The sequence below is a fragment of the Acyrthosiphon pisum genome, chromosome A2, assembly GCF_005508785.2.
Source record: "Acyrthosiphon pisum isolate AL4f chromosome A2, pea_aphid_22Mar2018_4r6ur, whole genome shotgun sequence".
NCBI classification, from domain to species: Eukaryota; Metazoa; Arthropoda; class Insecta; order Hemiptera; family Aphididae; genus Acyrthosiphon; species Acyrthosiphon pisum.
The window spans coordinates 112765639-112784091 of NC_042495.1; the positions used below are offsets into that span (position 1 = coordinate 112765639).

General features: G+C 29.0%; 1 protein-coding gene across 1 annotated transcript in view; it reads left to right on the forward strand.

Moving 5' to 3' along the window:
• Window positions 1-14330: 14330 nt before the first annotated feature.
• LOC100168708 (glucose dehydrogenase [FAD, quinone]) overlaps window positions 14331-18453 on the forward strand; it is a 33794-nt gene continuing 29671 nt past the window's right edge. The window contains exon 1 of the mRNA XM_001952630.5: window positions 14331-14553. The gene's annotated coding sequence lies outside the window, so the exon portion shown is untranslated. The remainder of the gene's footprint in view (window positions 14554-18453) is intronic.

The following is an 18453-nucleotide window of genomic DNA, read 5'->3' on the forward strand; positions in this document are numbered from 1 at the left end:
TAAACGGAATGCCAATAAGAATCTAACGGTATATTGTCAACATCTATACGGTAATTATATAAACAACGACCGGTGTAAACGTGGAAAAAAGTGAGACACGGAGCGACAGGTAGTCGATCAAATTGTTATGTATTTGTTATTTGTTAAATAATTTATTAATCAAGTATTCAGCATCTTCTCGAACTGGCTCATTACGGTCTGATTGATTTTTTGCGTTGCTATCGTTTTTTGGCTAAAGGTTTGGCCACCTATATGTTGCCACATCTTCGATTTCTCTGGCAAGACATATTATATTTTATTTATTTATTTATGTAAATTAATATCGAACAGATTACTGGGTCTCACTGAGAAAGACCCGTGTAGATGCTTTGCGTTATTTTACTTTATAAATAAGTCTTATTGATATTGATACATATTATAATATTATGTTTTTGAATAAAAATAAGTATGTAGTTTTTTCATAATAAATCACATAAATAATTACGGTAACAGCGTTATTTAATATGTTACATTGTTACAACAATATTAAGTTTTAGTCATCTTATCCATATCGGAGCAAGTGGAAAATTTTCTTTTTTTTAAATATATATAATAATATATTGAATAATATTAAACAATATTATATTACTATATAATAATGTTATAAATAAAAAATATAATAAATACAATATAGCTAATATTAATATTTTTTTTTTGAAGATTTTACACATGTTAAATTGACGATAGATCACTAAATAATAATTATCTATATCCAATCATAATGATAATTTTATTTTCTGTAACCAATGGCAACAATATGAATTGACAAAACATATTCGATATCCGTTTGTCGAATAAAAATCTTCGTGTGGGCCCATTATAAATTTAAAATTTCTATAAATAATTTATGGGTACCCATATTGTGGTAAGGAGGTACCATGAAAAATTAAAGTCTCTAGATACCAAATAATTTTGGCTGTACCTACGCTGGTTAGTCAGTTAGGATATCTTATTTGTTTGTGTAGGTGAGAAATCATTCTTAATAATTACTCAATGACAGTACAAAGGCCAAATTTAATCAATGCGCCCTTTGGATATAAATGAATATAAATTTCAAGTTTCACGAAGATTGGTCCGGTAGTTTTGGAGGAGATGGCAATTACAAATTGCGTCACACTGCAGGATAGAAGTGCTATACGTTTCGCCCTGTCCAATAAATAATAATTATCGTATCAAATCACGTCCATCGATACACATCGAGAGAAATACTTTGACGCTGCCGACGCACCGTATACGGCCAACAAATATTTAAGTATTGAGAAAAAAATTGTCTTAATACATGTTATTAAAATTATTCAGTCGGTCGTCTTCAATTGAAACTCACGTTTTCCACGATACTTACTCAAGTGCTTACATTATGTGCTACCCGTTTACAGCTGGTGCCATATAACATTGCTATAATAGGGACACAGCAGTGACGCGAGAATAATATTATTATTATGTCAATTGTACAGTGTTGCAGTAGACGACACTGCAGCCGAACCATAAATTGTTCATAGGTTTTATTTTTTTATACACAATTATAATGTATATTCCTGTACTTGCGTAATGTTATATGATGTGGAATTTTTTCTTCTTCACATGATTGTGACGAAGCGCGATAGGCACCTATATTGGTCACACGCAATCATATTGCATTTGCCGAACACTTTCGTTTTTGTTTTTATCATACGATATAATATTATATCAATACGCGTCTTAAGGGGATAAGTTATAAGTTATAACTTTTTACGGAGTTCGACATAGGCACTACTTGTATATTGAACAATATGAGAGTACGAGCTGATTTCTGTTTTGTATATGTATAGTTAATGACAATCCTATCATGAAAAATTATTTCAGCACGCACTACGTCACTACCATTATGCTGACACGTTTGGGGGGTTTTGATTTCATTAAATAAATTATTGAAATTCATTATATTTTAAGATCTCAAAACAAAATGACTTATTAGAGGTTAAAATTTACATTTTAAAAATTGAAACGTCGTCATCGAGTGAAATTATAGACAATTATATTATATCGACCGTTTACAATCCCGGTAGTGTATATAGAATTACACATATCACGTCTGCTTGCTTTTTGGATATCTGCGATCAAATGGATTCGTAAAATGTAACAGGTAGTTTGTGTCTTAATATTTTTTATTGGAAACCCTTTTAAGACGTGTATAATTATATTTAACAAAACTCGGATTTTTTATGATTTTATTACGTCCAAGTGCTTATAAGTATAGGTACTATTATATAGTGAACGCGTGACGAATGCGTATAAAATAATTGACATCTATCCGCATTATACAATATTCCTTCAATGTTTAACATACTATAAAACAATAACATTAAAAAATACGCGGTCACGGTAGTTTTGATACTTAACGTAATAATAATAATGATAATAATAAAAGACACATATTATTATCTTTAGGTCCTAATGACGTGGGTCACGATTCACGACTTATATGGTAGGTAATATATTGTAAGTAGCGTAAATACATCGCGTAATCAACGTTAACATTATTCACAATTTCAACGTAGAGATACATCTTAAAGTGGGTAATAATTGCAGGGAAGCGGAACTCAAGATGATAATGTAAAACGATATATCGTCGTTTCCAAATTCATTGGGTCATTGCGGTCGAAATTAATTTTTTTTGTTTTGTTTGAAAAAATTTGATACACAACGAATATTGTATTCGTTTATTATCCTTAGTATTTAGTAATATTACTAATAGTGTTCGGATTTATATGCATTCGAAATTGGTATAACACCATTTTTTCCAACGTAATTTTAAAAATGTTTCTAGTAGTGTACGTGAAATATACAAAATAATATAATATATAAATATTTTGACAATTATTATAATTATAATAATAATAATGTTGAAACAAATGTCCCATTTTTTATTTATGTATATACTATAACTGTAGAAACGATAAATACCTACATAATATGTTACGTGGTATATTTGCAAAATAAGTATTGTAAAATTATCAAAATGACCAAACTATCATATTAAACGCCTACCTACCTATAATTTGAATTTCAGTGATTTTTTCATTGAAGAAACCCATTTAATAGTGTATAATTATTTTTAAAATGCTAAGGATTAGTATGATCGTATATGAATAGTATAACCACAACAGCAAATATTAACTTATATAATAATTAATTTACTTTATTTATTTATTCTAAAATTATAATAATGTGATTATAATCATTCATTTATTGAAGGTTTGAAAATTATTTGTTTGGTTCACTTTGTAAATTGTATTATATTTTTATTGAATATTTTAGCATATTCTATAAAAATCAAATGCATATATCCTGTCCCTAATAATCACATACTATTTTATTATGTTGAAAATATTATCTGATTTTAAAATGTATAATAAGGCACCAAAACCATTTACACATTGTACAACGATTGTATTTTATCTTTTAATTCTTTAATATATTAATGTTTTGATTCCATCGAAATAAATTATGCACAACTAAAATAAGAAAACGACGACGTAGGACACGTATAGGTACCAATAGCGTAGACCGTAAAAGGACGATTTTCTGAGAAGAAATCAAAAATAATAATATCAATTGAAGAAATGCGCTCGCCGTTTCATTTTAAATTTTCAACGGTTGTAAAACATCGTTGCGAAACCGACGGTGGACATAAGCCAAGAAAGCATCTAACCGACCAATAATAATTTTGTATTCTTATTTGCTGAAAATCCTAAGGAAGGTACCAAGTGCAGTATAGTATCCAGACAAGGAGGATTTTCGGAGAAGAAATCAAAAATAATAATAATAACTCAGGAAACGCGGGAGCTAGTTAGTTTTAAATTTTCAACGGTTGTAAAACGTCGTTGCGAAACCCGATGGTGGACATTAGCCAAGAAAGCGTCTAACCGACCTATATTGTTTGTATTCTTATTTGCTGAAAATCTTAAGGAAGGTACCAAGTGTAGCATATTATAGTATCCGGACAAGGAGGATTTTCTGAGAAGAAATCAAAAATAATAATAACAATAATTCAGGAAACGCGCGAGCTGTTTAATTTTAAATTTTCAACGGTTGTTATAGCCAATAGGTATATCTAAGTCACGTCGTTGCGAAACCCGCCGACGGACATCAACTAGGAAAGCGTCTGACCGTTAAACTGTAATATTTTTGTATTCTTGTTGCCGAAAATCCTAATGCGATCACGTAACGACGTGTAAGATAATAATGATTTTACCACGCACGTGCTCAAACGTGATTGCCGCCCAAAATGAAAGCAATAAATATTCTGGAAATACATAGACATAAGCCTACCGGCTCGCAATTGGCCTGCCACGCGTCGTGTACAACACCCAAACAATTATATAGTTTCCGTAGGTGTACATTATATAGTATACAGGACGATTCACAAAGCACGCTCACTCCCTTTTTTCTTTCTTCAATAGTGCAGTCACCTGTTCAAAATCTGAATTTTGGAACCTAGACAATATATTATACCCGTACCTACCTAGGTATATAATACTTACGGGGAATACATTTTCAAGTTCTCGAGACTTATCGTGTAGGTACTACTCGATGAGCGTCCCGTGGAGTTACAAATCTCTATTTTGCCCACACCCGCGCTTTTCTGTTGTAAATTATTTAGCAGCCGATGGTAATAAGTTTCAAATTTCGACGATATAAAATGGAGGCCATCGTGGTGATTTGACAATTCCAGCAATAACAATATTAAACTATGAACATATTTACAATTAATTTAAAAATGGCCAAAGTTATTAGATCCGATATTAAATATATTTTATGTTTTATGTAAAACCATTTTTAAGGACTATACTATTCTCAGTATAAACATTTTTAATAACCGAGAAACCATACTCGTACGGAGTAATTTATTTTTAATGAAGTGTATCAATATTTTCAAAAAATAAAAATGATCCATTAAATAATGTGTGTGGCGAAAGATGATGGTTCTCATTTGAAAAACCGAAGTTTTTATGACCACAAAAGAACACTCACGAAGTAATACAAAAAATCTCTAGAATTCAAAAATTCTTTCTTTGAGGTATATGGTATAAGGTATATGGTATAAGGTATAAGGTCTTTGAGTATATTGGAAAATGTCAAAAATTATTATTCGAGGAAAAAATGGGTGTTAACACGCTTGGTGAATTACTCTGTATATAATACTATAATGTAATTAAGTTTTACTGAATTCGTGCGTCACTCAAACAGCATAATATATTATGATTATTTTAAACCGTTTACGGATCACTATCGTGTTTTATTCCTGGTGAATCGATAGGTACCTATCATAATAGTATACATTATAATTTGGTGGCTAGTGGCTATCTACGTGCGATTAGGGACACCCGTAATAAGTGCCTGTATAATAGTATTATAATAATAATATAATACAATAATATTATTATTATCGCCAACGGGTATAATATTGTAACCTATTCATTGTACATCGCGCGGAAATAATTTGAACGCGCGTTGTGAAAATCGAGTTACCTGCACAATATATAACTCACAAACAGACATTATCATATTATTAAACGTGTGCATAGTGATATTATATGTAATCACAATGTAGCCATTATTGAGGCAATAATAGCTGTCCGAACAGGAAAACTGAAAACGATGTACAGCAGCGTAGTTGTAGCCCGTAAGTGGTAGTGAATAATAAATGACCGTTTTAAAGCTATCAAAGTGAACTATAATAATATTTAGGTAAGTACAACAACATTTGGACGCGTTTGACGCATTCTAAAATAATATGTGTTTTATACCTAGGTTATAGGTACTTACGTATCGACGACAATAATTAGATGAGTACATGACAATAATCTCGTTCATTGTTTTGGCTTGGTGTGGAGCGGTCAGCACACTCAACTGCGGAAATGCTCCGAGTGTACGTATCGGCCGGTGTTGCTAGCACCCGGATGGGTGACCACCCGAGATTTTTAGCTTCATATCCTTGCCACATATACAAATGTGTTTCAACCAACCGTTCCAACCGTTCCTCCCTGCCCCCCACAAACAAAAAAAACAGCTTATGGCCAGTGGCGGCGCCTTAGAAACCCCTGGCCCACCCGTTGGCCCGCCTAAAAATTTTGATTAAATTTAATAGTTGAAATTATTATTTTAAGTACGTGAATAGAACATATCCCTGTAATTTCGTGGTCTGGTTTTCCTAAATCACCCACAGCTATAATACATGGATATAATATAGATTGTTTACGTTTTATATTTGGTGCGGTTGTTCGCGGAAACGGCTTGGACGGGATTACGACAATATTATTGTATAAATCTAATTTTAGATAATTCTGAAATATGACTGTTAGTCATAAATCATAAGGAATAGATTACAATCATCAATTCTCATGGCAATCGTAGAATAATTTTAAAATAAGTTAAAATATGATTATTACCTTAGGTAATTCCGTTTACCTATTATTTATTTAGTTACATAATTGTCTAATATAATAATTATATTGTACAAGTATTTAATAGTTGTTTTATATTTCATTATGTACCTAGTTATGGTTTGTTAATGTATTAATATGTATTCAATTATAAACTTTGAAATCAAAATTTTTTAGATATATAATATTATGTTGTTTATTTAATAAAGAAAATATAAAGGATTGCAGTTTTATGTATTTCATTTTACTTTTCTTTTTAAATAAGTATCTGATAAATAAATAACCCAACTCACCAAAACTCCTGGTCACTGAGACTGTAACTCAACTACCATTTTTCAAGGGGGGAGGTCAAAGACCTTAAGAAATTAAATAAACAATTTTTATTACAAAAGTACTTATAGGTACTTATGTATGTAGATTCAAAGGTGGGTATTCCAAAAAAGGACACTCCGGTCCCTGTCACCCCCCCCCCCCCGTTGATTAAACTACCATACGTCCAAACAACTGTGCCTGCCCAAATATATGTTGGCCTCCCTTTGGCCCGCCCTGGGAAAAATTCCTGGCGCCGCCATTGCTTATGGCTATAGTCGCCGGACTTAAGGTCAATAAAAAAACATAAAAATAATAATTTCGTTATTAAATCATCTATTTGAGGCACCATAATGTGGCGCGTGATCTATATAGTCAACTGATACATACGTCGGAAATATACATTCAGCAGGATTTCTACAGGATTATTCGAAATTAATTGTCCGATGATCCGACTTCCTATAGATAACCTGATCATACGTCATCTTAATATGTGACTGCTAATTCTTTTGGTGATATTAATATTTTATATGTTAAAGATACTTCAGCTGTGTAATTCACATATTATCACCGTTATCATTAACCACAGAGGACCTGAAAAAAACTAGCGGACATATCGAATATGCAATAATTTGAATTCGAGTGCCGACTATAATATTATGATGTTGTCCGTGTGACCAAGGGAAACCACATATTATAGAACATTAATTATAAGTAGTTACCATTAAATAAATATGGAATATTATTGTAATAATATTATTTCATTTAAAACTATCATATTACTCAAAAACTAAAAATATAATATTAACATTTGAAATTAGACGAATCGTTTTGAATAACCCTGCTACTGCGTTATAAGAGATATTTATTATTTACATTATAATTATTATAATTTTGAATTTTCTTATTACAATTAAATAGTATCTTGTACCTACCACAACGATTCTGCAACGATAACGCAACACAGATCTGAAGGTTTCCAAGAGTCTTTAACTATTTTACATTATTCATATTATAATAATATTAATATATAGGTAGGTACTGCTATTTTTATCATGTCTGCAATATCAATACCATAATTTTTCCAATTATGATAATCGAGTATACCATATTTTATGATAATTGATACAATAGGTTAATACTAAAATGAACGATGTGTTAGAACGCGTTCGTTTTGTGTGAGCTGCACATGAACGCGTTCAATTCTCCAGTAATAAACTTGAAAATGACACATTACTTCTTATTTTGAATGAACGCAGTTTTTTCATTCTTTTGTCGACAATTTGACTCGCATATACCATTTTTGTCACTGTAATATTAACATGTAATAATAATATCTTCTATATTATGTGTAGGTAGTATAAATTGGCTTGAATATACCTACATTTTCCACAAATAACCATGCAGGATAAACAAAATATATAACTTATTGTTGATTTAAAATTTAAATATTCACTATATTATAAACACGCTTAAGAAACATAAATCATTTTAAGTTTGTAACAAATTATCCATCAAATATTTTCATATCTTTTCTAATTTATTGTTTAACATTGAAGAGGACTATTTGAATTTTATATATTTATTTGACGAGGTACCTAGGTATAGAAAAAACGATATGGCGAGTGCTAAATTTATGTATTTTCAATTTTTATTAAAGTATAGCTTCAATCATAGATAAAAGATAATGCTACAAATTAATATTTAAAATTTAGAATTTATTATATTATAAATAATATATTTCACGGGTCGTTGGTATATAGCTGAGTATTTGATCGAAGTTATTTTTAAAATATTCTTAATTAGAAAAATGAATTTATATATTTTACCGTTCAGTGTTTAGTATTTTAAATATTTGTACACCTGAACAAAACCCTTCACTTGCGATAAGTACCTATTTTCAATTTTGTTATTGACCATACACACTATGTTAAATACTATAAATACTTACTAATTATTAGTTAGCTACTATGCTTTTAAAACTGTTCCATTGAAACGAATATGTCATAATTCATAGATATTATATTTTGCTACTGTAGTGGTATAATATCGATATTATTAAAATATATCGAGAAATACTAGAATATACTAAAATTTTAACTAGTGTCCATTTTAATTAATGTTTACAACTTGAACTTGAACTAGTTTGTTTTTAGAAAGAACTTTCCCCATCACTGACTAAAATTGCCTTTTACAAATTAATTAAGATATAAGGAATATTTTCATTAGACACGTGTAACAAAACGAAAACCTATATAAGCCGATCACGCGAAACAATGGTGACACAATCGATGTTACAATGGAGAATACGTTTCTTCGGTTGGGTTAAGTTAGATGTGGTGAAAATAATTTTGTTAAATATTCTCATCGAGCGACCGTCAACCGGACAAATACCTATTTAACATATTGATATAATAATTATACGAACACAACTAACATAAAATCTCAGGTCAAAATAAATAAATACCTAATAATAGTTCCAATGAAATATAAGATATATACAAAAACGCTATAGATAGTAGATACTAGAGGCATTTAAATACAAGGATACATCCGAAAAATCTCGAGTTTGAAAATTAGCGTACTCGTGTTAATAATATTATGATACCGATGGATCGTTAAAGTGTCATTGAGAAAATCACGAAATAATGTTTCCGTGATCGTATTATATGAGTACGAAAAGTAATATGATATTATATAATATACTAATCTAAACACCTTAATATGATGGTTTAGCTGAAGAATTCATTTTTTTATTTTTAATCTTATTTTAATAATATTCGTATAATATTGTGTTTTCATGTTATGCAGTTAATTACTAAATACATTATATTCGAGTCCCAGAACAATATGATATACTCAAGTACGAACAATTACTCACCGAGTATATTATTATGTTTAATAGCCCATAGTCCAGACTCAGTGAATAATATATTTACGAATCAACATTTTTACTTAACTCTTTGCTGAAAATAAAATACTATGGAAAATTCATAACTAAAACAGATATATTGTTAAAATATGGACAATTATAATGTATGACATTGATTTTTTTATGTACCTACAAGTGTTTTTTATACATTTTGTATGTACATCAGTATACGCTGAAGGCGTGAAGGTCATTCTTAAGACAATTTAATATATGACTTCTTTGTCGGGAAAATTGTGAAAAAATATTTTTTAATTTTTAGTGATAAATTAGTTAACATATAATATTTAATTACTTAAAATGAATATTAATATTTTAAATTGTTAAGTTACTTGTACAGATTAAAATAATAAAATATGTTTCTCTAACATAGGTAGGTGCGTACTAACTTATAGAAATGTTATAATAAATAATTAATAATTATTATGTTTGCACGGTAATTATTATAATGTCAATAATGTATTAATAAAGTTTTTAAATTCATTATTATAAGTACAAGGTGATTGTCTTAAAAGTACACATTCATTTTTTGAAAAGTATTAACGTGTTAGGACATACTTTTTTTTAGATAAAATAATGTCATTAGAAATCAACAATTTCATATTCCAAAGCACAACATTTTGAAAGTTTCAATATAATATGAAAATAAAAATTGTGATTGTGAGATTAGTTTGCTAAAGACTATAAATCTAGAGATAGGATGTTGATAACCTAAATAACACACAAAAATAGCCTGAGATAAGTGTAAAAACTTGTGCTGTCGAAGAATGTGTCCTGGTAGGCTTGAAAAAGGTTTTTTTGCCGGGTGGTCCTAGGATGTTTGGCCACCGATTTGGTGCTGTTTCGTTTCGTGCCATTATTCTACAGTTTTTAAGTGGAGCTTTGAGATGACTGGGCAACAAAGACACTACTAGGCAGGGGAGACCACGAGAAGGTACAGCATCACCTTCCCATATTTTTTGATTTTTCCTGCATATTTCTCTGTGAAATGGATTAGATATTATGCTTTAAACGTTAAGCCAATGTTCTTCATCTTCTACAAAAATATTATTTTTGAGTTATCTCATTCTCTCAAAAAAAAAAAAAACCAACAAAAAAAACACCAGTTATAATTTTATATCAAGTTTCGTCTTGAACATGTTTCCTTAAAAAAAAAAAATACAGCCTCCACTATTAATTTGTATTCTAATGCCACATTCTGTTTTTGCAACTTTCAAATATTGGAACTCCAGGCCAATGCAGTTAAACTATGTGTGGTAACGTACGACCCACAATAACAAAGTGCGTTGGCGCAAGTATTTTCGATTGAAACCTGTTTTGATTGTTGGATAGGTACTAATGAGAACTGCATGAACCAATAAATAAATTGCCCAAAGAACAACACTAATGCACTGTATTTAAAATTCGGCTTCAAAATCATCTAAGTGTGAGTTCACTCATCAAATATGGTACGAAATAGAGTTTTTTCTGCCGTAGTACATCTACGAGCTGTACGTGTGAGTATTCGTCGACAAAAAAACCGGTCGTCACTCGTTGGCCTGTTGTATATAAATTGATGAACTAAAATTGTTCAAACGTATATCGTAATATAATAATATATTATAAATGATATTAACTGAAATAGTCTAAAGACAATTTGATGTGATGTTCTCATAATTGAAGACATCAACGAATTAGTTAAAAATTAAAACGTAACATATTATTCTAGGCAGTAATTTATTTTTGTACCAACTCTTAAAGTATTACGTATATTTGTACAGTACCTATCATTAATAATAATGATGCAAACATTAATAGTTTTTTGTGTTGTATTTTATAAAATGGGTTTCGTACCTACCCAGGCCTTCTAGCCTTTTTTTTACTCGGCCCTTGAGCTATATATTTTGTAATTTTTAATAATTTTTCGTATCCCCCACCGTAATAGCGTGATCGTTGCCGATGGCCAAAAACGATGGAAACAACAAAATTTACGAAAATAGAACAACTGGGACACCAGTCGCGAAGTCTATGCAAATTATTAGTATATTATTATCAATTGTTTTAATTATCTAATGATATGTCTATCATTGTCATAACATTGATGAATCATATTCTTATCTATATATTCTTTATTTTCATTCATGATACTACTGCGGACTTTAAGATATAATATCTATAGTTCTTGGTACCTACTACAAATCTTGTCCACGATAGTTCGACTAATATAAATTACCCAGACAGCAATTTTTTGTTTAATAATATTATTATAACATTATAATAACGAATAATATTATTATAACGTTATTATAATACTATTATAATATTATCATTACAAAATGCTGTCTGGGTTACCGTCAATAATTATGAGTTATTTCCAAATTCTTTGTATTTACTACCTACTGTAACGTTTATTACTATTCCGAATTCTTTGTGTCGTTACTATTTACTACTGTAAAGTTTATAACTATTCCGAATTCCGCTCATTTGTTCTTGACGCGTTGGTGTGTTTGGTGTCTCATTGTTTACACAAAAGCTTACAGGTAAATACAAAATGTATTATTACTTTCTTTTTAAGAATTTTTTATTTTTCTCAAGTTTTGAAAATGAAGCTGAAAAGTTTTAAGTTACAATGCAAGTGCCTAGTTGTTACTTGTTAAAGTAATACCAACAAAAACACTCCGCTAAACTCCGTGTAAGAAATCGGTAGGCAAGTTTAAAAAAAGTGAACAGCTCTAAAAGTTGTGATATAATTTTATAGCTAAGTCTTTGAACAATTAATATAATTTATGTTAAGACAGTCTGCTAATAATTGAACTTAGCTTGGCGACTTTAAAAGTTTAAGACCTTTGATTGGTAAGTGGTAACACACTTTATGAAATGATATTATCATAACTTTTAGGGTTAGTTTTTTTTATACTTAGTGTTTTTTACATGCAGTTTGGCGATTTTTGTTTGTTTTCAGTGTGTATCACTCATAATATTATATTGTTGTATTATTATTAATAATTAAATAACAGATGTTCAGAGAGTGGATAGTCGGGTCCGACTGTCGGCCAATCAGATTCTTTTTTTCAAATAATTTGGACTCGTGTATGTGAAAAATTAAAAACGTTATGATATTTATTTTTCAAGTAATTTTGTTTTATTTGTATTATAAAAGGTCAACATATCAATATTCACGACAAAATAAATAGGTATGTCAGCAATATCTACGTTTACAACAGATTCCGTGAAAACATGGCTGTTGGTGTTTGGCTCTTCTCATTGGACTAAACATAGTTAAAATATATGCGATAACGTGATAGTGTGATAATGATACAATAGCAATTGATAAATAGGCGAACGACGTACGCCATTTTGTCAGTATCAGAAAGTTGCCGACATACCTACCTATTTATTTTGTCGTGGTAATATTCAAGTAGCTTGTTTTATTTTATTACAATATTACGTATGTTAAACTTTTTTAGATCTCTGACATTTTTTTTGCCAATTCCTTACAAAGTTATTTTATTTATAATAAAAATTGTAACGCGAGTCGATTGTTAGTCGTTTTTGCAGATTAGGTCAGCTTAAGGTCTCCTAAAAACTTACCTGCCTAGCTGGGCCGTCAGATCCTCAGCCTATCTCTGGCCTAACTAACCTAACCCGCGTCGATATAGCTTGTACTATCGACTCAAATATACTACTATACTCAAAGATTTCAAAATTATTATTAAAAAATATTATGCGCTTTTATTGTACAACGCATATTTTTATAACTTCCTCGTTTACAGACTATAAATCTGTACCTAATATTGTGATACACAGATGCAAGTCGTATATTATTATTATTCACTAGAATATTTTACAAACTCAATAATAATATAATGCATTAAGGATGTGAAATAACTAGGAAACTATCATACTCATTGGCCATAATATACAGCGGCGTGTGTAATTATTGGAAAATTCAAGGATTAGCGCGATTTTCTAAAAATAAATTAAAATGTTCAATATTGTTATTGAATATTACGAAAATAGTATAGGTACCTAGGTTATATAATTATATCTAGATTACATCGAGTCGTATGATACGGGGAGTAAATATAGTTTACACCACAATAATATAATACTATGAGATTTTATACACAAATTATATGGTAGCATAACTACGTCATGTTATAAGATATATTATAGAAGCAGATATTTTTAATGGAACTTAAAAAATACGTTTTAATGCATTCAATGAAAACAAATTACCGCAACACATACCTACCTAAAAGGTATGCGTTTAAAAAAAATGTTCTAAAGTTGCAAATACCTACGGCGTATAGTATACTTATAAATAATATTGTGTTTTTGTTTTTGTTTATAACGCGTACGGAATATGTGCGATTAGTTTAAATGTTATATTATATTAGAGCTACTGAAATTGAATAAATTAGGTATAATTATTTTAATGTAAATAATTATATACAAAATAAAATGTCCGTGAGTTATATAGTTTACATTGCATTAAATATTATTTTGTCTAGGTGGGATATTAATGAAGAACGAAATGGTGAATTAGATAAGGCCGATCATACGGCCATAGCGATTTTTACACACCCATTACAACACATCGTAAAAAAAAAAATAAATAAATAACTATCACTTCCAGCGTCCACGTTAGGTTTTTTATCAAACGTATTCAGTAACGATCGGTTTCACGCACGCGATTCATACTTGTTTTTAAAAGTGAAAACTATACACATGTGTTTGATATTTTTTAACAAGTCGGACGGCGGTGCGCTTGTAAAGTGAATTTCATTCCGTAAACATATTATTATTTTATATTTACATTTGATTCTCATTCAAACATTACTGCACGTTTCCGAATTCGCTTTAAAACAGGTAAATTTGTGTTTATATATATTGTAATATTAATATTAACAACTATTCCAAAAAAAACCTTGTTAACACGGAATGGTTCAGATTTTAATAAATAATGCATTTTCATTGATACCTAGCTAAAAAAATGACGTTTTGAGTGAGGTATTAGGAGGTATTATTATTATTAACGAATCTGAGAATAATACGATGAGTTTTCCAGAAACCACTTGTGGATTTCCTAGATATTAAATGGAACATTATGAATCATACCTGTTTAATGTTTACTATTTTGTGAAATAGATTCAATATACATAAAAGAGTTTGCACAAAACCTTTGGAGAGTACCTCATACCCGTACATTTTGTTTATCAAAAATATTATTAAATTCTTATTGAAAAACACAGTTGCCTTGATTTGAAAATAATAAACACAAACCGTTTGATATTTTTTTTTTTTTTTATTAAAATTTAAAATCGATGCAATTTTTCGTACGCAATTATCGACGGATATCAAGAATATTCAAACATAATATTATTTCAATATGATTGTACCAATTATACAACGTGTTTAAAATGTGTTCGCATAACTCATAAAATAAATTTGAGGAAAATCCTCAACGACATTAATTATTATTTATCGTTATCACACATGACGTCCGTGCATGACACGCAGAATCGCTGCACAAAAGACCACATTTTGCAAATCTGCATGCCTACCTATTATTCACGCACACTAAAAAATATTGCGTACACCTATACCATAATAATATAACATAATGACTGTATAATCGTTACTTGAAGTAGGCAGTCAATGATGTCAATGGACACCCCCTTCAATCAAGCCTGCAGGTTGGCCGTGTGTCATTATTAATATTTTTTTTTTCTATATACTTATTGCTTATTGTACCACATTTAATATATTATGTGTACAGATTGTAAAATCTAATATTATTCTCTTACTTAATAATGAAAACATTTTTTTTTTTTCGGTAATCGGTATAACAGCCCGTACGTAATGATATTATATTATATAGGTAATAACATGTTATACTAGCTACACGTCTGACATTAATCCAAAAACTTGACCAAAATATTTTTATTTTTCTATTTCCCGTTAGTTTTGCATATTTTATAGTATTAACTATAACATTTGCTCTGCGACATTAAAAGGTATTTTCCACGATAATAACGGCTGCTACGACTGAGGTGGCAGTTTTTAAGTTCATTATGATATGGTATTATATTATGTATCATAATATTATATGAATAATTATTGCACCGAATTTTAGAAAAGTTTTCGCGTCCGTCGTTTTCAAACTTCACTTGTTGATCACAAAGGCACTATAGAACCTACGAGAACCGATCGAATCGAAAAATTAATTCATATTCTGAAATACATTTTTATCACCGAAATGAACCACAGCCTCCGGGGTCCTAAATAATTATGTTATTACGAAATCGAATTTGTACATGAGATATATCACCATGTTAATAGGAATGTTATTTTTTTCTAACACATCTGCAGTCGGTACCTATATTAAATATTGCACAATCAACGAGAAAACTAAAACAGTACCTATACTTGTAGTTATTTTCGTTTTGAATATAAAAGAAGCGGGTAAGTGGATGTCACTCTGCTGTTCAGTAGGTTATAAGTGGGTCAATGTATAATGGATTGTATTAAACTTGAATTCCATGGTATAATATCATTGTATAAGAAAAACGATTCTGAACGGAGACGGTTTATCAGTTTGGATTTTTTATATTATTATATTATAGCTTTTAAGTTGAATTAATATTATAATATTAACATTTTTATTCGTTGCTATGGTGATAACAAAGCGTTAGAAATTCAAATTTTTGTAATTTGTCGGTAGTTTTTCCCGTGGCATTAAGTAACTAAAGGCATTAAGAAAATGGAAAAATGACCTTTCTAAAGTACCATTTTGATCCTATTCGCTAAAAGATAAGGTACTATATGCAGAAATTGAAGCGCTCCTTTTGGTAAAAATGTTGTATACAGGATAAAAAATAAATACCATTGTAAAACCACTAGCTTCCTCACTCCGCTCAGAATTTAAAATATTATTTTTAAAATAATTTATTGTAATCAATGTTCAATATTATCTATAAAAAAACATAGATTTCTGGTGGTCTTTGTCTAGCATAATATGTTTATTATTATAAAAAATGTATATAGTTTCTGTAACCTTCTTAAAGTTTTACCATAATTATTTTGATGAATTAAAATAATAAATTTTCGATATTCATATATTATATGAAATTTTATCGAACAAAGTATGACCGTACTGTATTATTAATGCAAATACAATAATATATTAATTTCAAATAAATGCATGTTATATAATTTTGAACATTTTATACCTATGGCTTCCACCGAAAAGTATATCTATACTCGCTTTGTGATCCACTTTTTACTTTATCGCTTCGAAGAATTATTAAAATATGTGTAATAAGTGGATATTTAAAAACAAATAAAGGTGAAATAGTTTATTAGCTGACCTTTCTATTCCAATATCCTATTGATCTGACCTCAGTCTTAATATATTATCATGGATAATTAATAATATTCACGATTAAATTTGTTGGGTGTATACGTATTTAATTACATAAAATTGTATTAATTGCATTAAATAATTAACATATGAGACGTGACAAAAAAAGAGTCACCACATGTCTTCATACATTTTATAAAAAAAATTAGTAGATAATGAGTTTGATCGCGGATTTGTATGCATTTCCATATATTATTTTATTCTTGTTTAGCGTATGATATGCAAATAAAGCACAACATTTATTTCATGACTTAAAAACGATTTAAGCTGTGAAACGTTTATGGTCAGTACATATTTTGAAATTTGACCATTTTTTTTTTTGTTATTTTAGACATCATATTATAGATATGGTATACATATCGTATAGAAAAAATAAATATTATATTTTTTATAATTTCGATTAATAAATAATATTTAAATTAATAAATAGCTGGTAGCTATAAATGGTTCCCCGAATATATTTGGGAATTCATTTTTTTTTTATAGACCCTGCTGTCTATTAGACACAGATATTTAAAAATAAATTATTTTTAATAGTGTTTCATACATTTTAAGTTTATTGTTTTAATTAAATTTTAAGAGAATAAATGTCTTTCTTGCTAATTTTTGAGTGCATATTTGAACATTTTAGTGCATATCTTGGTATTTATTTATGCGTATTTAAGATTTTTTAGCGCATAAATGGTTTTTATGCATACAAATTCACGCTCTAACTAATGACCATAGTATGAAAAAATTATATAACACGTTCTAGAAAAATAAAACGTAGTTGTTACTAATATAAGTTTGAAAAATAAATCAAAACGTACTTTTTCAAAAATTATTATTAGGTACGGAACGTTTTTTAAGTAATAATTATGAGTTATTTTCATTATAGTTATAATTATTGACAAAGGTGAATTTTTAAAATGTTGTTAAATATTATTTACCATGACGTATTAGACTTTTGCTAATACATTTTCGTTTTTTGTTAAAAATCTCTTGTAGTAGTTCCACTTGAGGTTTTTAGCTAGGTATAAAACGTATAATCTATTATTCAACAAGCACACAAACTATAATTATACAATTCTAATCCATAAAAAAAAAATTGAAATTGAAAAAACTTAATTTTAATATCATAGATATATATATATATATATATCACGTAAACCGGATTATTTTTATAAATATCTGCTCAAGTGTTAAGCATAGATAATTTAATTTTAAATGCAACACATGATATTAATTTAAATTTTGTATTCACTAAATACAAAATATAATTATTCTTTACTATCACGCATTATTTAAATTTCACATCATTTATAAATGTTGCTTCTTTAATAAATTTCTCCATGTTGTTACCAGCG